General features: G+C 47.1%; 1 protein-coding gene across 10 annotated transcripts in view; it reads right to left on the reverse strand.

Annotated features, from left to right (window-relative positions):
• The window catches only part of IP6K1 (inositol hexakisphosphate kinase 1), a 73,327-nt gene extending 52,963 nt beyond the window's left edge, over nucleotides 1-20,364 (reverse strand). For 2 of the 10 annotated variants that reach the window (XM_005547150.4, XM_065540586.1), the window contains exon 1: nucleotides 20,176-20,364. The gene's annotated coding sequence lies outside the window, so the exon portion shown is untranslated. Of the gene's footprint in view, nucleotides 1-7,960; nucleotides 8,098-11,869; nucleotides 11,992-19,522 lie in introns of all 10 variants that reach the window. The other 8 variants (XM_065540587.1, XM_065540584.1, XM_065540589.1 and 5 more) reach the window with 8 other exon arrangements.
• Between the last annotated feature and the right edge of the window lie 3,342 nt (nucleotides 20,365-23,706).

Here is a 23,706-nt window from a genome sequence, read left to right on the forward strand (position 1 = left end):
ATCCCAGCTCTTTGGGAGGCCGAGACGGGCGGATCACGAGGTCAGGAGATCGAGACCATCCTGGCTAACATGGTGAAACCCCGTCTCTACTAAAAAATACAAAAAACTAGCCGGGCGAGGTGGCGGGCGCCTGTAGTCCCAGCTACTCGGGAGGCTGAGGCAGGAGAATGGCGTGAACCCAGGAGGTGGAGCTTGCAGTGAGCTGAGATCCGGCCACTGCACTCCAGCGTGGGCCACAGAGCGAGACTCCGCCTTAAAAAAAAAAAAAAAAAGAAAAAAGGAAAGAAAAGAAAAAAGAAAAGAAAAAAGAAATCAATCCAAGGGCCTGAAATCCTACAATTTTGGGAAACCATGGCAAGAGGACTGCTTAAGCTCAGTTTGAGACCAGCCTGGGCAACATAACAAGATTCCATCTCTGCAAAAAAACTTTTTCATTTTTAAACAAATCAGCTGAGTTGCACTGGCTCATACCAGTAGTCTCGGCTACTTGGAAGGTTGAGGCAGGTAGGCAGTCACTTGAGCCCAGGAGTTTGAGGCTGCAGTGAGCTACATTCATACCACTCATTCCAGCCTGGGTGACAGGGTGAGACCCTGTCTCAAAAAATAATAATAATTGGTCAGGCACGGTGGCTCATGCCTGTAATCCCAACACTTTGGGAGGCTGAGTGGGCAGATCACCTGAGGTCAGGAGTTCAAGACCAGCGTGGCTAACATGGTGAAACCCCATCTCTACTAAAAATACAAAAAAGTAGCTGGTTGTGGTGGCATGTGCCTGTAATCCCAGGTACTCGGGGGGCTGAAACAGGAGAATTGCTTGAACCGGGAGGCGGAATTTGTGGTGAGCAGAGATCGTGCCACTGCACTCCAGGCTGGGCAACACAGTGAGACTCCATCTCAAAAATAATAATAATAATAATAGTAATAATAACTTAAAAAAATAAAATTAGTCTGGGTGCAGTGGCTCATACCTGTAATCTCAACACTTTGGGAGGCTGATGCAGGTGGATCACTTAAGCCCAAGAGTTTGAGACCACCCTGAGCAATATCGTGAGATCCCATCTCTATTCTAAAAAATTGATCAATTAATTTAAAAAGAGTGAAAACACCACCCACGGAATGGCAGAAAATATTTGCAGATCATACATCTGATAAAAGATTAACATATAGAACATATGAAGTACTTGTATAACTCAACAACAACAAAAATAACCCAATTCATAAATGGGCAAAGGTCTTAGACAATTCTCTAAAGATTTACAAATGGCCAAAAAATATGCAAAAAGATGCTCAACATCATTAGTCATTAGGGAAATGCAAATCAAAGCCACAATGAGAAACTACTTCACACCCAAGTTATAAAAAAATTAAAAATTAAAAATTAAAAAAATAGAAAATAAGTGTTGGCAAGGATATGAAGAAATTGTAACACTTGTGCACTGCTGGTGAAAATGTAAAGAAGACAGTATGGCAATTCCTCAAAAAGTTAAACATAGAATTACCATATGATTCAACAATTCCACTTTTAGGTCTATACCCAAAAGAACTGAAAGGAGGAATCCAAAACAGATATTCATACACCAATGTTCAGAGCATTATTCACAATAACCAAATGGTGTCTATGACCCATGTCCATCAACAGATAAATGGATAAAGATATGTCATATATACATACAGTGAAATATTATTCAGCCTTAAAAAGAAATGAAATTCTGATGCATGTCACAACATGGATGAATCTTGAAAACATTGTGCTAAGTGAAATAAGCCAGGCACAAAAGGGAAAAAATTGTATAATTATAATTCTACTTACATAAAATAAAACAGGGCGGGGCACGGTGGCTTAAGCTTGTAATTCCAGCACTTTGGGAGGGTGAGGCAGGCGGATCACTTGAGGTCAGGAGTTCAAGATCGACCTGGCCAACATAGTGAAACCCTGTCTTCACTAAAAATACAAAAATTAGTCAGGTGTGGTGGCGGGCACCTGTAATCCCAGCTACTTGGGAGGCTGAGGCAGGAGAATCACTTAAACCCGGGAGGCGGGCCGGGCGCGGTGGCTCAAGCCTGTAATCCCAGCACTTTGGGAGGCTGAGACGGGCGGATCACGAGGTCAGGAGATCGAGACCATCCTGGCTAACATGGTGAAACCCCGTCTCTACTAAAAAATACAAAAAACTAGCCGGGCGAGGTGGCAGGCGCCTGTAGTCCCAGCTACTCGGGAGGCTGAGGCAGGAGAATGGCATAAACCCGGGAGGCGGAGCTTGCAGTGAGCTGAGATCCCGCCACTGCACTCCAGCCCGGGCAACAGAGCAAGACTCCGTCTCAAAAAAAAAAAAACCCGGGAGGCGGAGGTTGCAGTGAGCTGAGACTGGGCCACTGCACTCCAGCCTTGGTGACAGAGTGAGATTGAGTCTCGAAAACAAAACAGGCAAATTCATCGAGACAAAAAGAAAATTATTAAGAGCGTACAAGGGGCTGGGGGAGGTGAGAATCGGGTGTTACCATATAACGGGTAGAGTTTCTATTTGGCATGATGAAAGTAGTTCTCAAAACAGCATTGTGAATATATTTAATATCACTGCAACATACCCTTCAAAATAGTTAAAATTCTACATTTTCTTATGTATATTTACTACAATTTAAAAATTTCATTTACAATAGCATCAAAAAAACCAAATGTCTTGGGTCAAATTTAACAAAATGTGAAAGAACTCTACACTAAAAACAATCAAATAATGTAGCAAAATATTAAAGAATGCATAAATCAAGAAATATGCCACATACAGCACATGGATAAGACTCAATACAGTTAAGATGTCAATTCTCCCCAAGTGAATCTATAAATTCAATAGAATCGCAACCATAATGCCAGCAGACTTTTTTACAGAAATTGACAAGCTAATTCTAAAATTTATACGGTAGTAAAAAGAAATTATAATATTCAAATAAATCTTGATAAACAATAAAGTTGGATTATTTACACTGACTGATGTCAAGACTTGCTATAAAGCTGCAGTAGTGGGGTACTGGCATACGGATAAACAAATAGATCAATGGAACAGAACACAGATTTCAGAAACAGGCCCATCTCTACAGAGTCAATTGTTCGTGGGTTTTTTGCCAGCAACAAATCAGGATATAACAGTCAATTGTTTTTCGACAAAAGTACCAAAGCAAACCAATGGGACGAGACAATTTTGGTGGTTTTAAACTATATCAATTTTTTTTACATACTTCCCTCTAAAAAGTGAAATCCTCCTCTCTCCTTGAGTACAAGCTAGACTCGAGTACAGGCTAGACTTAGTGACTCATTCTAATGAAAAGAACATGGCAGAAGTGATAGTGTATGACTAGGTCATAAGAAGCATCATGGTTTCTTCCTTAGTTTGTCTTAGATCATTTCTGGAGGAGATAACTGCATGCCATGAGGAAACTCAAAGAGCCCTGGGTATAACTTGTTAGCTTGAAAGTAGGATAAAATTAGGGCCGGGCGCGGTGGCTCACGCCTGTAATCCCAGCACTTTGGGAGGCCGAGACGGGCGGATCACGAGGTCAGGAGATCGAGACCATCCTGGCTAACACGGTGAAACCCCGTCTCTACTAAAAAATACAAAAAACTAGCCGGGCGAGGTGGCGGGCGCCTATAGTCCCAGCTACTCGGGAGGCTGAGGCAGGAGAATGGCGTGAACCCGCGAGGCGGAGCTTGCAGTGAGCTGAGATCCGGCCACCGCACTCCAGCCTGGGTGACAGAGCAAGACTCCGTCTCAAAAAAAAAAAAAAAAAAAAAAAAAAAAAAAAAAAAAAGAAAGTAGGATAAAATTAAAAAAAAAAAAAAAAAAAGAGCCCTGGGTAGAGATAAACCACATGGAACTGAGGCCTCCCGCAAAGAGCTTTACGAATAAGTCATCTTGAACACAGATCCTCTAAGCCAAGCACGGTGGCTCAGGCCTATAATCCCAACACCTTGGGAGGCCAACAGGGAAAGATCACTTGAGCCCTGGAGTTCAAAACCAGCCTGGGCAACAAAGTGAGACCCCATATCTACAAAAACATAGGAAAAATTAGCCCCGCATGGTGGTGCATGCCTATAGTTCCAGCTACTTGGGAGGCTGAGCTGGGAAGATCACTCAAGCCCAGGAGGCCAGGGCTGCAGTAAGCTGTGATCACACCACTGCACTCCAGCCTGGGCCACTTCTGAATTCCTAGCCCTCAGAAACTGAGGTAATAACTTTTTGCTGTTTTAAATTGCTAATTTTTGAAAAATTTGTTACAGAGCAATAGATAATACACAAGTCTTTTCTTTTTTTTTTTTTTTTTTTTGAGACGGAGTCTCGCTGTGTCTCCCAGGCTGGAGTGCAGTGGCGCGATCTCGGCTCACTGCAAGCTCCGCCCCCTTGGTTCACGCCATTCTCCCGCCTCAGCCTCCTAAGTAGCTGGGACTACAGGCGCCCGCTACCACGCCCGGCTAATTTTTTGTATTTTTAGTAGAGACGGGGTTTCACCGTGTTAGCCAGGATAGTCTCGATCTCCTGACCTCGTGATCCACCCACCTCGGCCTCCCAAAGTTCTGGGATTACAGGCTTGAGCCACCGCGCCCGGCCTACACAAGTCTTTTCAACAAATGTTGCTAGTAATGGAACAATCAGTTATCTATGTGGGGGAAAAATAAATACCAGCTCCAATCTCACATAATAACAAAAATTAACTTAAGATGACTCAGAGACCAAAATATAAAAGCTAAAACTATAATGCTTTTAGGTGAAAACACAAAAAATAAAGTTAGGCTGGGCATGGTGGCTCACACCTATAATCCCAGCACTTTGGGAGGCCAAGGTGGGCAGAGCTCACCTGGGAGAACAGCTTGAGCCCAAGAAGTGGAGGCTGTAGTGAGCGGAGATCGTGCCACTGCACTCCAGCCTGGGTGACAAGAACCAGACCCTGTCTCAAAAAAATAAAGTTACATGACTTACACTACCTGACTTCAAGTCTTGCTAGAAATGTCCAACACTTAGAGGTAGGCAAGGTATCCCCAGACACTTAGGACATAGAAAGCAATAATCATAACAGAAATTATTGATAGATCAAACTTCATCAAAACTGAAAACCTCTCATTATTTATTTATTTATGAGATGAAGTCTCACTCTGTCGCCCAGACTAGAGTGCAGTGGCATGATCTCGGCTCACTGCAATCTCCGTCGCCTGGGTTCAAGAGATTCTCCTGCCTCGGTTTCCCAAGTAGCTGAGACGACAGGCGCCCACCACCACATCTGGCTTTTTTTTTTTTTTCACTCTGTCGCCCAGCGCCCAGGCTGAAGTGCGGTGGCGCAATCTCGGTTCATTGCAAGCTCCGCCTCCCGGGTTCAAGCCGTTCTCCTGCCTCAGCCTCCCAAGTAGCTGGGACTACAGGCATTTGCCAGCACGACCAGCTATTTTTTTTTCTTTTTTTTTTTTTTGTATTTTTAATAGAGATGGAGTTTCACCGTGTTAGCCAGGATGGTCTTGATCTCCTGACCTCGTGATCTGCCCGCCTCGGCCTCCCAAAATGTTGCGATTACAGGCGTGAGCCACCGCACCCGGCAGGTTTTGAACTTTTTTTTTTTTTTTTTTGAGACGGAGTCTCGCTCTGTTGCCCAGGCTGGAGTGCAGTGGCCAAATCTTAGCTCACTGCAAGTTCCGCCTCCCGGGTCCACGCCATTCTCTGGCCTCAGCCTCCAGAGTAGCTGGGACTACAGGCGCCCGCCACCACGCCCGGCTAGTTTTTTGTATTTTTTTTTTAGTAGAGACAGGGTTTCACCGTGTTAGCCAGGATGGTCTCGATCTCCTGACCTCGTGATCCGCCCATCTCGGCCTCTCAAACTGCTGGGATTACAGGCTTGAGCCACCACGCCCGGTCCCGTTTTGAACTTCTAAGTTCAACTGATCCTCCTGCCTCAGCCTCTCAAAGTGCTATAATTACAGGCATGAGCCATTGCAGCTGGCCAATTAATAATTCTTTATATAGTCCCAATTCTACCAATGAAAAGTAATACTGTAAACAGTCAAGTTAATATGTTTAAGGGTCCAACTGGTCCTGCCTGGTACACTCTGCTTCATGAAATTACTCAAACTTAGTATTGGCTCCCTGGCACAAAGGTCAGCACTTACTTTGGAGATACATGCAAAATATATAAGATAGTCACATATTGGCTGGGTGCGGTGGCTCACGCCTGTAATCCCAGCACTTTGGGAGGCGGAGGCGGGCGGATTATGAGGTCAGGAGATCGAGACCATCCTGGCTAACGTGGTGAAACCCCGTCTCTACTAAAAATACAAAAAATTGGCCGGACGCGGTGGCTCACGCCTGTAATCCCAGCACTTTGGGAGGCCGAGGCGGGCGGATCACGAGGTCAGGAGATCGAGACCATCCTGGCACACATGGTGAAACCCCGTCTCTACTAAAAATACAAAAAAAAATTAGCCAGGCGTGGTGGCGGGCGCCTGTAGTCCCAGCTTCTCAGGAGGCTGAGGCAGGAGAATGGTGTGAACCCAGGAGGCGGCAGAGCTTGCAGTGAGCCGAGATCGCGCCACTGCACTCCACCCTGGGTGACAGAGCGAGACTCTGTCTCAAAAAAACAAACAAACAAACAAACAAACAAAATTAGCCGGGTGTGGTGGCAGGCACCTATAGTCCCAGCTACTTGGAAGGCTGAGGCAGGAGAATGGCATGAACCCGGGAGGCAGAGCCTGCAGTGAGCCAGTAAGCAGAGATCGCGCCACTGCACTCCAGCCTGGGCAACAGAGCGAGACTCTGTCTCAAAGAAAGAAAAAAAAAAGATAGCCACATATTTCATAATACATCTTCCCAAACAGAGAAGCAGCTTTTTAATATTCATTATATTTTCTATGCTAATGAACCCACTTTAATTTTTGCTGCACTGTCTTCAGGTAAAGTACCAAAAAAAGGAAACCAAAATAGCCTAGGTATATCCTGCCTACTATGCTGCTTGGCCCTGGTCCATACAACATCTTCTAGTTGAGCATAAGTCTTTATAAATAAGTTTCAGAATATTCACTAGCTAGGCATCGTGGTACACATGGGAGGCTGAGGCAGCAGGATCACTTGAGCCCAGGAATTCAAGACCAGCATGGGTAACATAGCAAGACTCTCTCTAACACACACACACACACACACACACACACACACACACACACACACACACAAACGGAATACTCACCACCAAACCAATTTTTTGTCCGAATTGCAACTATAAAGTCTCCAAATCAGTCAGGGACCATTAAATTTAAATGTGCAAAAAAAAAAATTTTTTTTAAGTACTTACATGATCAAATACATATTGAGTACCTACAGAGTAAGACCATGTAGTACATTATTACTAAGAAAACAAAAATTTGTTCTCTTGCCTTCAGAGAACCGAAAGTCAGCATAGCCCAAGAAGTTAATGGTGAAACAATGAAATATTACAAACTGAGCTACGCATAATAGGTGAGCTGTGGAAATGACTTTTAATGGGAGAGGGAATTAAGGGATGAATACTTATCAACAAAAGCACTGCCTGTGGCTCCCAGACATTAAAGCCTAGAACACTTAGCTAGGGCTCTGACACAAGCGACTATACAGTCAGTTCTCATTACTGATGGTAATTATGTTTTATAAAGTCACTGTGTACAATGAGTTACTGAACACTGAGTCACTGCACCTAGACAAAATAAATGTTTAAATTCCTGTAAGCCTCTGGTCACATTTCCTTTTTTTTTTTTAATAAACTGTTAACCAGGGGAAGATGATCTAGTCATATTTTCATCAACCAATCAATATATAACCTTCCAGATCTACACACATACAATATAAAACCTTTTAGGTATGTTTCTGTTTAAAGACACCTTATTTAATATAAATTACTGATTCATTAACACTGAACTCATAGTCGACAGCATTACAACTCAAGCCTGAACAAAACTTACCTAACACATTCGTTGTAAGGTAATCAAAGCCTTCTTGTGCTTAGAAACACCAGGCAGCACTTCAATACGACATTCGGGGGCCATTTTAAGCATCAAAATCACCAACAAGGCCAGGTGCAGTGGCTAATACCTGTAAGCTGTCTCAAAAAAAAAAAAAAAATAGGCTTCCGGTGGCCGGCTTCATTGGGAACTATGGCTAAACATCATCCTGATTTGATCTTTTGCCGCAAGCAGGCTGGTGTTGTCATTGGAAGATTGTGTGAAAAATGTGACAGCAAATGTGTGATTTGTGTCCCTGCACTCTGGTACGCGTATGTGATGACTGTAACTACGTATCTTACTGGGGTGCTGTGTGATCTGTGGGGGCCCTGGGGTATCCGGTGCCTATTATTGTAAGGAGCGTACCATCCAGGAGAAGGATAGAGATGGCTGCCCTGCCGGGCGCGGTGGCTCACACCTGTAATCCCAGCACTTTGGGAGGCCGAGGCAGGCGGATCACAAGGTCAGGAGATCGAGACCACGGTGAAACCCCGTCTCTACTAAAAATTACAAAAAATTAGCCGGGCGCGGTTGTGGGCACCTGTAGTCCCAGCTACTCGGGAGGCTGAGGCAGGAGAATGGCGTGAACCCGGGAGGCGGAGCTTGCAGTGAGCCGAGATCGCGCCACTGCACTCCAGCCTGGGCTGGGCGACAGAGCGAGACTCCGTCTCAAAAAAACAAAAAAACAAACAAACAAACAAAAAAAAACAACAACAACAACAAAAAAGAGATGGCTGCCCAAAGATTGTCAATTTGGGGAGCTCTAAGACAGACCTCTTCTATGAACACAAAAAATACAGCTTCAAGAAGAGGTGATTAGTGGGTGGACCTTTCCTCCCCGCAATATCAAGCTGCTGCAGAGGCTAGAAAAGATGCCTACTACTACCAGCAGAAAGGGAGCAGAGCCCAGAGCATCACCAGGAGTGCCTGCCAGTGTACTGGCAGCTTGCCACCCCTCCTCTCCCTTCACCCAGACACGTGGTAGGGATGGAAAACGATTCTTCACAGAGCACTCTGGCACACTGTATTGGAGAAAACCTGATAGATTAGTCAGGCCAGGTGCGGTGGCTCACGCCTGTAATCCCAGCACTTTGGGAGGCCGAGGCGGGTGGATCACGAGGTCAAGAGATCGAGACAATCCTGGCTAACATGGTGAAACCCCGTCTCTATTAAAAAAAATACAAAAAAAATTAGCCGGGCATGGCGGCGGGCGCCTGTAGTTCCAGCTACTTGGGAGGCTGAGGCAGAACGGTGTGAACCCAGGAGGCGGAGCTTGCAGTGAGCCAAGACCGCGCCACTGCACTCCGGCCTGGGCGACAGAGTGAGACTCTGTCTCAAAAAAAAAAAAAAAAAATTGGCCGGGCGCGGTGGCTCAAGCCTGTAATCCCAGCACTTTGGGAGGCCGAGACGGGCGGATCACGAGGTCAGGAGATCGAGACCATCCTGACTAACACGGTGAAACCCCATCTCTACTAAAAAATACAAAAAACTAGCCGGGCGTGGTGGCGGGCGCCTGTAGTCCCAGCTACTCGGGAGGCTGAGGCAGGAGAATGGCGTAAACCCGGGAGGTGGAGCTTGCAGTGAGCTGAGATCCGGCCACTACACTACAGCCTGAACGGCAGAGCGAGACTCCGTCTCAAAAAAAAAAAAAAAAAATTGATAGATTAGTTAATGGTTCTTCTTGAATTTGAGAAGCAAAGATCTGTTCTCCATATTGATATGTTCTCCCTCAACCAAGATCTTCCAAGAAATAATATTTTAGTCTTCTGCTTGAGGAGCTGACCGTGAAGCTACACTCAGTGAAAAACATGTTCTTGCAGCAGCTCCAGTGGCAGCTGTCCTTGAAGAACCTTTGGTGTGTGGTGGGAAGCTATCAGAACAAGAAATGTAGCCATTTACTCTTTTAACACTTGCGCTATTGTCATGTTATTTTCCTTCTGAGAAACTGGAAATCCTTTCTGTTGCTATTACATTAATAAAGTTGGTGTTTATTTTCTGGTAAGATAAACAAAAATGGGCCGGGCGCGGTGGCTCAAGCCTGTAATCCCAGCACTCTGGGAGGCCGGGACGGGCGGATCACGAGGTCAGGAGATCGAGACCATCCTGGGTAACACAGTGAAACCCCGTCTCTACTAAAAATACAAAAACTTAGCCGGGCGAGGTGGCAGGCGCCTGTAGTCCCAGCTACTCGGGAGGCTGAGGCAGGAGAATGGCGTGAACCCAGGAGGCGGAGCTTGCAGTGAGCTGAGATCCGGCCACTGCACTCCAGCCTGGGTGACAGAGCAAGACTCCGTCTCAAAAAAAAAAAAAAAAGATAAACAAAAATGAAAACAACCATTAAAAATCACCAACAAAAAGCAAATCAGGCCAGCTGCAGTGGCTTACGAATGTAATCCCAGCACTTTGGGAGGCCGAGATGGGCGGATCACTTGAGGCCAGGAGCTCAAGACCAGCCTGGACAACATGGTGAAACTTCATCTCTACTAAAAATACAAAAATTAGCCAGGCATGGTGATGCATGTCTGTAATCCCAACCACAAGCAAGGCTAAGGCAGGAAAATTACTTGAACCTGGTAGGCAGAGGTTGCAGTGAGCCGAGATAGCAACACCGTACTCCAGCCTGGGTGACAGGGCAAGACTCAGTCTCAGAAAAAAAAAGCAAATAAATGCCAAAAAAAACCATAGTACTAAATAGACCAAGAAAAGGACACTTATTTACAATATGGTAATTGAAAAGAAGACAGCAGCATGTTGCCTTGTCTAACCTCAGCTGGGAACACACAACTCAAAATTTTTGTCACTCTGTGCATATCTATAAATGATAGCAAAAGCACCAAAAGTATTGATTTTGGGGTTACAAGTAAATTTTAGCAGGTTTGCAAACTTGAAAATACAAACTCCGTGAATAATGAGGATCAACTGTATAATTACAATTCCATTTTGGAAACTTCTAAGAATCGCAAATTTAATCTACAGTGATAGAAATATCAGCACCTGTCTGTGTCCAAGGAAGCAGGCTGGGGTTGACTGGAAAGGGAAATAGGAGTACCTTCTACAACTAACTGACATCTTTTCACTGGGCCAGGCACAGTGGCTCATGCCTGTAATTCCAGCACTTGGGGAGGCCAAGGTGGGTGGATCACTTGAGGTCAGGAGTTCAAGACAAGCCTGGTCAACATGGCAAAACCCCATCTCTACTAAAAAAATACAAATATCAGTCCATTGTGGTGGCACATGCCTGTAATCCCTGCTACTCTGGAGGCTGAGGCACAAAAATCACTTGAACGCAGGAGGCGGAGGTTGCAGTGAGCCAAGATGGCACCAGTACACCCCTGCCAGGGCGACAGAGCAAGACTCTGTCTCCAAAAAAAGAAATCTTTTCACTGAAGTGAAATAAACATCTGTTGGGCCAGGCGCAGTGGTTCACGCCTGTAATCCCAACACTTTGGGAGGCCGAAGTGGGTGGATCGCCTGAGGTCAGGAGTTCGAAATCATCCTGGACAACATGGTGAAACCCCATCTCTACTAAAAATACAAAAATTAGCTGTGCATGGTGGCATGTGCCTGTAGTCTCAGCTACTTGGGAGGCTGAGGCAGCAGAATTGCTTGAATCTGGAAGGTAGACGTTGCAGTGAGCAGTGAGCTGAGATCTAGCCACTGCACTCCAGCCTGGCAACAGAGCGAGACTCCATCTCAAAAAAAAAAAAAAAAAAATGCCGAGTTTGGTGGCTCAGGCCTGTTATCCCATCACTTTGGGAGGCCAAGGTGGGTGGATCACGAGGTCAGGAGATTGAAACCATCCTGGCTAACACAGTGAAACCCCCTCTCTACTAAAAATACAAAAAATTAGCCGGGCGTGGTAGCACACACCTGTAGTCCCAGCTACTCGGGAGGCTGAAGCAGGAGAATCACTTGAACCCGGGAGGTGGAGGTTGCAGTGAGCGGAGATCGTGCCACTGCACTCGAGCCTGGGCGACAGAGCGAGACTCCATCTCAAAAAAAAAGAAAGAAAAAAAAATTATACCTCAATAAAGTTGGAAATTTCTTTAAAAACAATGATAAAGCATAAAGATCAAAGATCAGAGATCAGCTGGCCATTTCTGGTGTGCAGGGGATTTTCTTTAACAGTGAAATGACTTTTTTTTTAAGACAGGGTCTCTTGGCTGGGCATGGTGGCTCACGCCTGTAATCCCAGTACTTTGGAAGGCCAAGGCGGGTGGATCACAAGGTCAGGAGATCAAGACCATCCTGGCCAACATGGTGATACCCCATCTGTACTAAAAATACAAAAATTAGCTGAGCGTAGTGGTACGTGCCCGTAAATCCCAGCTACTCAGGAGGCTGAGGCAGGAGAATCGCTTGAACCCGGGAGGCGGAGGCTGCAGTGAGCCGAGATCGCGCCACTGCACTCCAGCCTGAGCAACAAGAGTGAGATTCTGTCTCAAAAAAAAAAAAAAAAAAGACAGGGTCTCAGCAAGGTGTGGTGGCTCATGCCTGTAATTCCGGCACTTTGGGAGGCCAAGGCAGGTAGATGGCTTGAGGTCAGGAGGTCAAGACTAGCCTGGTCAACATCGTGAAACCTCGTCTCTACTAAAAATACAAAAAATTAGCTGGGCATGGTGATAGGTGCCTGTAATCCCAGCTGCTCGGGAGGCTGAGGCAGGAAAATCACTCGAACCTGGGAGGCAGAGGTTGTAGTGAGCAGAGATCGCACCTCTGCTCTCCAGCCTGGGTGACAAAACGAGACTTCGTCTCAAGAGAAAAAAAGATAGGGTCCTACTCCGTCACCCAGGCTGAAGTGCAATGGCCCAACCATAGCTTACTGCAGCTTCAAACTCCCAGACTCAAGCGATCCTCCCATCTTAAGACTCCTCAGTAGCTGGGGTTACAGCCACGCACCACCATGCCCGGCTAATTTTTTTATTTTTTGTATCGATGGGGTCTCACTATGTTTCCAGAGCTGGTCTCGAACCCCTGGGCTCAAGTGATCCTACTGCCTCAGCCTCCCAAAGTGCAAGGATTACAGGGATGAGCCACCATGTCCAGCCAATACATTAACAGCTTTATTATTATTCACACAACATACAATTCACCCATTAAGGTGTACAATTCAATGATTTTAAGTATAAGATATTCAGAGATAGGAGCAACCATCACCACAATTTTAGAATGTTTTAATCATCTCAAAAAGAAATCCCATACCCTTAAGCTATCATTTTCTCTATCCCCCACAACTACCTCTAAGCCCTAAGCAATCACTAATCTACTTTGTTTCTATAGAATCGTCTATTCTGGATATTTCACATAAATGAAATCATATAAATGTGAACTTCTCCATCTGACTTCTTTCACTTAACATGCTTTCAAGATTCATCCATGTTGTAACATGTATCAGCACTTTGCTCCTTTTTATTGCAGAATAATGTTCCCTTGAATGTATATACCACATTTTATCTGTCAGTTGATGGACACTTGGGTTGCTTCTCCTCTTGGTTATTATGAATAACGCTGCCATAAACATTTGTGCACAAGTTTTTGTGTGAACATTTGTTTTCACTTCTCTTGGGTAGACAGCCAGGAGGGAGATTGCTGGGTCATATGGTAACTCTATGTTTAACCATATAAAGACTGTTTTCCCAAGTGGCCCACTTGACATTCCCACCAACAGTGTATGAGGTCTCTAATTTCCCCATATTTCCATCAACATATGACATCATCTGATTTTTTTATTACAGAGTAAGTTGTTTAATAATTTTTCATTCAATCATAATACACCCAAATTTTTCTTTTCTTTTCTCTTTAGAGACAGGGTCTTGTTTCTGTCATCCAGGCAGGAATGCAGTGGCACAATGATGGCTCACTGCAGCTTCAACCCCTGGGCTCAAGCAATTCTCCCACCTCCGCCTCCCAAGTAGCCAGGAATACAGGGGCATGCCACCATGCTCGTTTAATTTTACATTTGTGTGTGTGTGTGTGTGTGTGTGTAGACGGGGTCTCACTATGTTGCCCAGGCTGGTCTCAAACTCCTGGGCTCAAGCAATTTGCCTGCTTCAACCTCCAAAAGTTCTGGAATTACGGGCATGAGCCATGGTACCTGGCCTACACCTAGATTTTTATGTATTTATAAGGTGTTCTTATTCATTAACATCGAATTTTAGACTTGAAAAGAGTCCAGTCCTAGACCTGCTCCCCTACCCTGCCCTCCTTTTATATAATGAGACAGGAATAAATAAGCTAAACCCACAAATAAAATTTTACAAAAGAGATCAGCAGATTTTCTAGGCACTCAACAAAACAATGTTCCTAACAGAGATCCAGCACTGAAGTGAACACATGTTCCCATGAAAGCTCATTTGTTATGTCTTCTAAATAAATGCAACTTCAAACCACAGTAGCAGACCTGAGAGTCTTTATCATCTTTCATACACACACACACACACACACACACACAGAGTCTTAGGCTTTCCTACCCAGAATCTATTGCTTAAATTCTGCTACAGTAGGAGAAATGAAAACCTATATTTAAAAATCAGTGCAAAAGCACAGATCCACAGCCACAAAGACACAAAATGCCGGACTGCTTCCTTGTTCCAAGTCAGAAATGGAGTGTACTGTGCAGTCGTTCCCCAACTCTGCCCATCACTGTTCCTTATAGTGTCAGGGCTGCACCAGGAGGAGGTCAGGCAGCAAACACTGCCATTTACAGCAGCCCAAGGAGGCAGTGAGATCAAGACCCAGCAAAGAAAAGGGCCTAAGAATGTTTGCATCCAGTGCCATATTCACAGAAATGTTTTCCTAGAAAACTGGCATTTTAACAAGGAAGGGCTCTTTTTAGGCCTTAGTTCTGCCCTTTGAGCAAGTTCTGTCTCTGTTCTGCAGCACTAAGGGACAGCCCTGCCTCTATAAAACACACTTCAAGGCAAGGCAGGGTGGAGGTAGAAATTCACAGCCACCAAATCTCCATTTCTACTTGCCCACTCCCTTCTATTTCCCTGTTTAATTACAAAAGGTGTTTCCAACTCACACAAATCTAGTACATATTTATAAATATTTGGTCCTCATCTACAGGTGCAAAAAGACACAAGAAGTGTAAAATACAGTCCCTGTCAGAAAAGGATTAGGCCCTACCAGAGGAAACAAACAAACAAACAAACAAAAAAAAAAATATATATATATATATATATATATATATATATATATATTTTTTTTTTTTTTTTTTTTTAGACGGACTTTCGCTCTTGTTGCCCAGGCTGGAGTGCAATGGTGCAATCTCGGCTCACTGCAACCTCCGCCTCCCGGGTTCAAGTGATTCTACTGCTTCAATCTCCCAAGTAGCTGGGATTACAGGCGCCCGCCACCACACCCGGCTAATTTTTTGTATTTTCAGTAGAGACAGGGTTTCACCATGTTGGCCAGGCTGGTCTCTAATTCCTGGCCTCAGGTGATCCACCTGCCTTGGCTTCCCAAAGTGCTGGGATTACAGGCATGAACCACTGTGCTGGCCTAAAAAATTATTCTTAAAAGAGCAAATACTATTTTGATATTTGTTTCAGGGCAATAATGCCACTGCAGTTCGAAGAGTATGGAATATATCCCCAGGAGCTGAAATGTTTTGGGGACATTTCATAAAGAGGTAGGTAGAAATGGAGCTGGACTATGGACAAGAGAGAAGCTGAAGGAAAAGGTCATCTCCACAGGCCATAGGTCACTGGATTCAGCCATGAGAGGATTTGTGTAAAGAAAGAGTACATATGGAATGTTTAGCAAACCATTTGGTTAGTGGGGATTAGGATAAACCCTGAGGAGGTAGGCTGGAGTCAGCTGGACTATATCGCCTTAAATGCCACATTAGGACATCAGATCTCATCCCATAAGCCTGTAGTAGTTCCTGATTTCAGTGCAGGATCTCCACAGTCTGCGCAGTATGAAAAAGTCCTGAAATTGGCCAGGCAAGGTGACTCACATCCGTAATCCAGCATTTTGGGAGGCCGAGGTGGGAGGATCACTCCAACCAAGGAGCTAGAGGCCAGCCTGGGCAACAAGCAAGACTCCGTGTCCATTAAAAAAAAAAAAATTAAAATTAAGAATTAGCTGAGCACAGTAGTGCCCACCTGTAGTTCAAGCTATTCTGGAGAATCACCTAAGCCCAGGAGTTCGAGGCTGCAGTGAGCTACGATCGAGCCACTGCACTCCAGCTGGGCAACAGACTAAGACCTGTCTCAAAAAAAAATTAAGTAATTAAAAGTACTAAAGTTTGCCGGGCGCGGTAGCTCAAGCCTGTAATCCCAGCACTTTGGGAGGCCGAGACAGGCGGATCACGAGGTCAGGAGATCGAGACCATCCTGGCTAACATGGTGACACCCCGTCTCTACTAAAAAAATACAAAAAACTAGCAGGGCACGGTGGCGGGCGCCTGTAGTCCCAGCTACTTGGGAGGCTGAGGCAGGAGAATGGTGTAAACCCGGGAGGCGGAGCTTGCAGTGACCTGAGATCAGGCCACTGCACTCCAGCCTGGGTGACAGAGCGAGACTCCATCTCAAAAAAAAAAAAAAATACTAAAGTTTACAGATAAATTATGCAAAGATAAAGAACAGTGGATGGAAAGTCTACTTTTTTTTTTTTTTTTTTTTGAGATGGAGTCTAGCTCGTCGCCCAGGCTGGAGTGCAATGGCACAATCTTGGCTCACTGCAACCTCCACCTCCCAAGTTCAAGCGATTCTCCTGCCTTAGCCTCCTGAGTAGCTGGGATTACAGGCACGCGCCACCAGGCCCGGCTAATCTTTGTATTTTTAGTAAAGACGATGCTTCACCATGTTGGTCAGGTTGGTCTCGACCTCCTGACCTCGTGATCCACCCACCTCGGCCTCCCACAGTGCTGGGACTACAGGCATGAGCCACCACGCCTGGCCTGGAGGGTCTACTATTATAACAACAGTCTGACACATTTGCACTTAAAAATGCCCATCACAAACCAGGCACAGTGGCTCATGCCTGTACTTTAGGTACCCGAGGCAGGAGGATAGTTTGCACCCAGGAGTTTGAGACTAGCCTAAGCAACATAGTGAGACCCCCATCTCTACAAAAAATTAAGACAAAGAAAATTAGCCAGGCATAGTGGCACACATGTGTAGTCTTAACTACTTGGGAAGCTGAGGCAAGAGAATCACTTGAGCCCAGGAGTTGGAAGCTGCAGTGAGCTACAACTGGGCCACTACACTCCAGCCTAGGAGTTTTTGAAGAGACCGTCTCTTAAAAAAGCCAGGCGTGGTGGCTCACACCTGTAATCCCAGCACTTTGGGAGGCTAAGGTGAGCGGATCACCTGAGGTCAGGAGTTTGAGACCAGCCTGGCCAACACAGCAAAACCCCAGGTCTACCAAAAAATAATAATAATACAAAAATTAGCCAGGCGTGCTAGTGCACGCCTGTAGTCCCAGCTACTCAGGAGGCTGAGGCAGGAGAATCACTTGAACCCAGGAGGCAGAAGTTGCAGTGAGGAAAGATCACGCCACTGCATTCCAGCCTGGGCGACAGAGTGAGACTCCGTCTCAAAAAAAAAAAAAAAAAAAAAAAAAAAAAAGGCCAGGCGTGGTGGCTCATGCCTGTAATCCCAGCACTTTGGGAGGCCAAGACAGGAGAATCACTTGAGACTAGGAGTTCAAGCCCAGTCTGGGCAACTGAGACCCCGTCTCTACTTAAAATGCAAATGACAGCCAGTGCAGTGGCTCACCCCTGTAATCCCAGGCCAAGGTTGAGGCAGATGAATCAGGAGTTCAAGACCAGCCTGGCCAACATGGTGAAACCCCGTCTCAGGAGAAAAAAAAAAAAAGCAGGGGCTTGGGACAATTTTGAAAAGCTCCTAATATTTTAGTATCCCCCTTCTTTCTTTTCAAGAACTGCCCAAGGAACTGGTCTTACCAAGATTAAAACACACTAAAGATTTAAAAAATGGCCCTGAAGGATAATGAAATAAATAAAGACTACTCAACTTCTCCCTTGCCTCACAAGTGCAGTATAAACTCAGTCGAACAGCAACAAGCAGCCAGCCTCCTCTGGGTTCAGCACCTGCTTTCCTAAAGGATCTCCTGACCAAGGAGGTAGTTTCTTTCAAAATTATTTTTTTTATTTTTATTTTATTATTTTTTTTCCTGAGACTGAGTCTCACTCTGTTGCCCAGGCTGGAGTGCAGTGACGTGATGTCGCCTCACTGCAACCTCCACTTTCCGGGTTCAGGCGATTCTACTGCCTCAGCCTCCAAAGAGCTGGGACTACAGGCATGCACCATCACGCCCAGCTAATTTTTGTATTTTTAGTAGAGATGGGATTTCGCCATTTTGGCCAGGCTAGTCTCGAACTCCTGACCTCAGGTGATCCGCCTGCCTCAGCCTCCCAAAGTGCTGGGATTACAGACATGAGCCACCACGTCTGGCCTTTCAAAATTATACATTCAGAGGTGACAAGACCTGATAGAAGTGCACAAAGTAGGCTGGGTGCGTGGCGGGGCACAGTGGCTCACGCCTATAAGTAATACCAGCAATTTGGGAGGCCGAGGCGGGCAGATCACGAGTTCAGGTGTTCAAGACCAGTCTGGCCAACATAGTGAAACCCCATCTCTACTAAAAATAAAAAAATTAGCTGGGCATGATGGCATGTGCCTGTAATCCCAGCTACTCGGGAGGCTGAGGCAGGAGAACTGCTTGAACCAGGGAGTCAGAGGTTGCAGTGAGCCGAGATCGCACCACTGTTATCCAGTCTGGCAAAGGAGCGAGACTCCGTCTCAAAAAAAAAAAAAGAAAAAAAAAGTGCACAAAGTATTGTCGCTTGACTTCTTAGTCATCTCATGCAGGCATGTTGTATGACCACGTACAAGAAGACTGTGCAAAGAACCAGAGGCCACAGGTCAAGAGAAATGTGTTTTGTAACAATCAGAACTCTTCCTAGACTAGCACACTCTGCTGAGGCTCTCCAACCTACCCACATTCACAGGAAAGGGGCCTGAAGGTCTGTTTTCACTGAGCAAGGTAATTTTACTACTGTTAAAAGTTAATTTGCACCGGGCGCAGTAGCTCACACTTGTAATCCCAGCACTTTGGGAGGCTGAGGAGGGAGGCTCACGAGGTCAGGAGTTCGAGACCAGCCTGGCCAAAATGGTGAAACCCCGTATCTACTAAAAATACAAATATTAGCCGGGCATTGGTGGCGCGCGCCTGTAGTCCTAGCTACTCAGGAGGCTGCGGCAGGATAATCGCTTGAACCCGGGAGGCGGAGGTTGTGGTGAGCCGAGACTGCGCCACTGCACTCCGGCCTGGGCAACAGAGCCGAGAGACTGTCGCAAAAAAAAAAAAAAAAGTTGATTTGCCAGTTAGATACCATCTACAACAAAAGTTTCATTTATTTTTCCGATTCTAAGACACTCCTACATTTCCTTTGTCTCCTATGGCGAGTATCTCTTTAGGAGAAAAAAATCAATCAAGTTATCACCATAATATTCACTTTCTCCTAAAGCAAAAAGAGGAAGACATTACCACTCTTCAAAAAGTGGTGGTGAAGAACCAAAGAAATTATGTTCCAAAATAGAACTCAGCCATTATGGACATTTAACCAGGCTCTTTGGTAGGAAACAAACGGTGAGCTTCGAGGTACACGAGAGGTTCCGAACGGGTCTCGGGAAGCAGCAGCCAGGCAGAGGGTCCCCCTTGCCAGAATCACAGGGCCGTGACACCGGCCTGCCTGGCTCGCGGGGGCTTTGGCTTGATTCGTCTAGTCTTAGCATCCAGCGTCCTGAAAATCACTCGCAGGAGCGCTATCTAAGAAAGAGGTAAGTCTATTTCTCAGCCAGGAGCAACACAACTCCCAGGAGAGCATCAGGGTGGCACCGGACACACTTCAGCGCTCCGGATCAGCAGAGTCCAGAGCTTCGGTCAGAGAAGCTGGTTTCCCGCTACTAGCCGGCCAGACCTCAGGCACTGGCGCTCTCCGACCTCCACACCGGCTGTTCCCCGGCTTCGGTGCCAGCATCTAGGAGGCTCGGCGGGCGGCCGGTCAGGACGCTCGAGCGATGTTCCAGTGATGCTCCACCGGAGCCCCGACCCCACGCGCGCCCACTCCAACGCCGCGCCCGCCACCGCCCTCCCCGCGGGCGTCAGGCCGGTCTATCGGCCCGGCTCCTGTCACTCACCCGCCCGGCCCGGGTACCGGGCGCCCACGGCTCCCTACGGGAGCTGGGCCCCCCGGGCCTCCAGGTTTCGGCCCGCCCCCTGGCAGGCAGCACAGGCGGCTGAGCCCCGCTACAGCGGCCTCTCACCGGCCGCTTGGTCCAGCTCCCGGCGCTGCCCACTGGGTACGGATCAACAACAAGATGGCGGCTAGCCGAGGGGGCGGGGGCCGGGCGTCATAGTAACCAGGACTGCAAAGAACCCGCCCCCGAGGAGTGCCATCCCCAATCAACAGTCTTTTTGCTCGTCGCCAGGGGAAGTGCTTCCCACTGACAGGTCAGCTCACCTGTCAGTCAGAGTCTGCCTCTCAGTGCCTGTGCCGAAAGCGTGGGGCACGTGACTGTGACGGCATGGGTTTGCGCATGCGCTTCGTTCTCGCTGTGGCTGGCGGAGCTTTTGCTGGCGACTCCGAAGCCAGCTCGCCCTTGGCCTCTCTGCGTGTCTGGCCCCGGTGCGGTATCGGCGGCGTCTTCTCATACGTTTGCGCACACACAGGGAATCTAAGCGGTGTGCTATTCGTTTTTTTGTCACCCACTCTGGGAGAAGGGGGGTGCAACCCCAGTTCACTCTGGAGAGGAAACTGAGGCTCAGAGAGGGGAGGCCGAGCCAAGGTCACACCACCTCTAGAAATGGAGGTGATGGGTCTCGCACCTCCTCCTACTGGTTTCAGTGTGAGGAGCCTCTATCCCGGCTTCCCGCGCTTTGTCCCTTAGTAGCCTCGAGGTACAGCAGTCTGTGCTGCCACAGCAGCCTCTGGCTCATTGCCCATGCTTTCCTGCCTGAGGTTTAGTGCCTAGCACAAGTCCTGACACACAGCGGGCACTCCCTTTTCTCAGTCCTAGAGCATCTTGTCTTGAGATCCTATGACAGCATCTTTTGCCCTGGATTGTCATGACCGGCCTCATAGTAATGGTCCCAGGAAGATGGTCACACCTTGCTCCCCATATAGAACACCTAACTCTGGGCTTGGCTTCAGGCTTAGAACACCAGATGAAGTTACCTGGCCTGGGCCCACACCCAAATGCCCCAACTAGCTAACTCTTTTGAGCCTTAGCCTTTCTTTAGCTTTGGTTGCCCCATCTGTAGAATGAAAATAAAAGTGGAGCTTCTCAGAGGAAGATTTAATGAACCCTTAGAGCAGGGGAAGAACTCAGGAAAAATCTGCCTACAACCACTTCCTGCAACGACCTGCTTCCAGAAGTTGCTGTTGCTGAGGCGTGCCTTAAAACACTAACTTTGGGCCGGGCGCGGTGGCTCACGCCTGTAATCCCAGCACTTTGGGAGGCCGAGGCGGGCGGATCACAAGGTCAGGAGATCGAGACCACGGTGAAACCCCGTCTCTACTAAAAATACAAAAAATTAGCCGGGCGCGGTTGTGGGCGCCTGTAGTCCCAGCTACTCGGGAGGCTGAGGCAGGAGAATGGCGTGAACCCGGGAGGCGGAGCTTGCAGTGAGCCGAGATCGCGCCACTGCACTCCAGCCTGGGCCACAGAGCGAGACTCCGTCTCAAAAAAAAAAAAAACAAAAACACTAACTTTGGTGGAAGCCCCATGAAGGGTTTTTGTTTTGTTTTGTTCCCACAGAAGGCACTCAGCTTCTTCCTGGCCCTGGGATACCATAACTGGTTCAGAAAGGGAGGCCCTCCTAGCCAGGTGCGGTGGCTCATGCCTGCAATCCAGCACTTTGGGAGGCCAAAGCGGGCGGATCACTTGAGGTCCGGGGTTCGAGACCAGCCTGGCCAAAATGGCGAAACCCCGTCCCTACTAAAAATACAAAAATTAGGCCGGGCGCGGTGGCTCAAGCCTGTAATCCCAGCACTTTGGGAGGCCGAGACGGGCGGATCACGAGGTCAGGAGATCGAGACTATCCTGGCTAACACGGTGAAACCCCGTCTCTACTAAAAAATACAAAAAAAAAAAACTAGCCGGGCGAGGTGGTGGGCGCCTGTAGTCCCAGCTACTCGGGAGGCTGAGGCAAGAGAATGGCATAAACCTGGGAAGCGGAGCTTGCAGTGAGCCGAGATCCGGCCACTGCACTCCAGCCTGGGCGAGAGAGAGAGACTCTGTCTCAAAAAAAAAAAAAAAAAAAATACAAAAATTAGCCAGATGTGGTGGCAGGTACCTGTAATCCCAGCTACTCAGGAGGCTGAGGCAGGAGAATCACTTGAACCTGGGAGGCAAAGGTTCAGTGAGCTGAGATCACGCCACTACACTCTAGCCTGGGCAACAGAGCAAAATTCTGTCTCAAAAGAAAAGGAAAGAAAGTGAGGTTCTCCAGTGCCCTGAGGAGGTTCGGGCCCACAGACTCAACAGAGGAGGAAAGACTGTGATAACTTGGATTTACCACAGTAAGGTCCTCTTGGAGAGCTGGCAGAAGCCTGAGACCTGATGTCAGGCTGGGCATGGAGAGTGGGCCAACATTGCACCCAGCAAGACCTGCCCACTAGCAGATTGTTGCAGGCCACCTGGCTACATGCAATAGCTCAGGTCAGCACAGGGAGAGGTGAGAGCAGAGGAACCAGAAGAAACATCAGGAAGAAAAGTCAACAACCCTCAAAAGGGGGATTCTGCTAATCCTCCAGGACCAGCCACACCACAGGATTCTCAAGTCTGCATCACCCCTCACCCCAGTGCAAAAGCTCCAAATCCTTCCCAAGAAAACCTCCACATACAGTTGGCAAATTGCCCTGAAGTTTGATGGGGTCCTCAAAAAGCAAAAAGCAACAGTGGTATAACTACCATGGATAACAGTTTGGAGGTTCCTCAGAAAACTATAAATACAGTTACCACATGATCCAGCAATCCTATTGCTGGGTATGTACCCAAAGGAAAGAAAATCAGTATATCAAAAAGATATCTGCACTTCCGTGTTTGCTGCAGCGCCATTCACAATAGCCAAGATTTGGAAGCAACCTAAGTGTCCATCAACAGATGAACAAATAAAGAAAATATGGTACATATGGGCCAGGCGTGGTAGCTCACGCCTGTAATCCCAGCACTTTGGGAGGCTGAGGCAGGCAGATCACGAGGTCAGGAGATCGAGACCATCCTGGCTAACATGGTGAAACCCCATCTCTACTAAAAATACAAAAAATTAGCCGGGCTTGGTGGTGAGCAACTGTAGTCCCAGCTACTCAGGAGGCTGAGGCAGGAGAATGGCGTGAACCCAGGAGGCGGAGCTTGCAGTGAGATGAAATCACGCCACTGCACTCCAGCCTGGGCAACAGAGTGAGACTCTATCTCAAAAAAATAATAAAATGTACATATGCAGAATGGAGTATTATTCAACCATGAAAAAGGATGAAATTGACTGGTGTGGTGGCTCACACCTGTAATCCCAGAACTCTGGGAGGCCGAGGCAGGAGGATCACCTGAGGTCAGGAGTTCAAGACCAACCTGGCCAACATGGTAAAACCCCGTCTCCACTAAAAGTAAAAAATAGGCCGGGCGCGGTGGCTCAAGCCTGTAATCCCAGCACTTTGGGAGGCTGAGGCG

This window comes from Macaca fascicularis, chromosome 2 (genome assembly GCF_037993035.2).
Source record: "Macaca fascicularis isolate 582-1 chromosome 2, T2T-MFA8v1.1".
NCBI classification, from domain to species: Eukaryota; Metazoa; Chordata; class Mammalia; order Primates; family Cercopithecidae; genus Macaca; species Macaca fascicularis.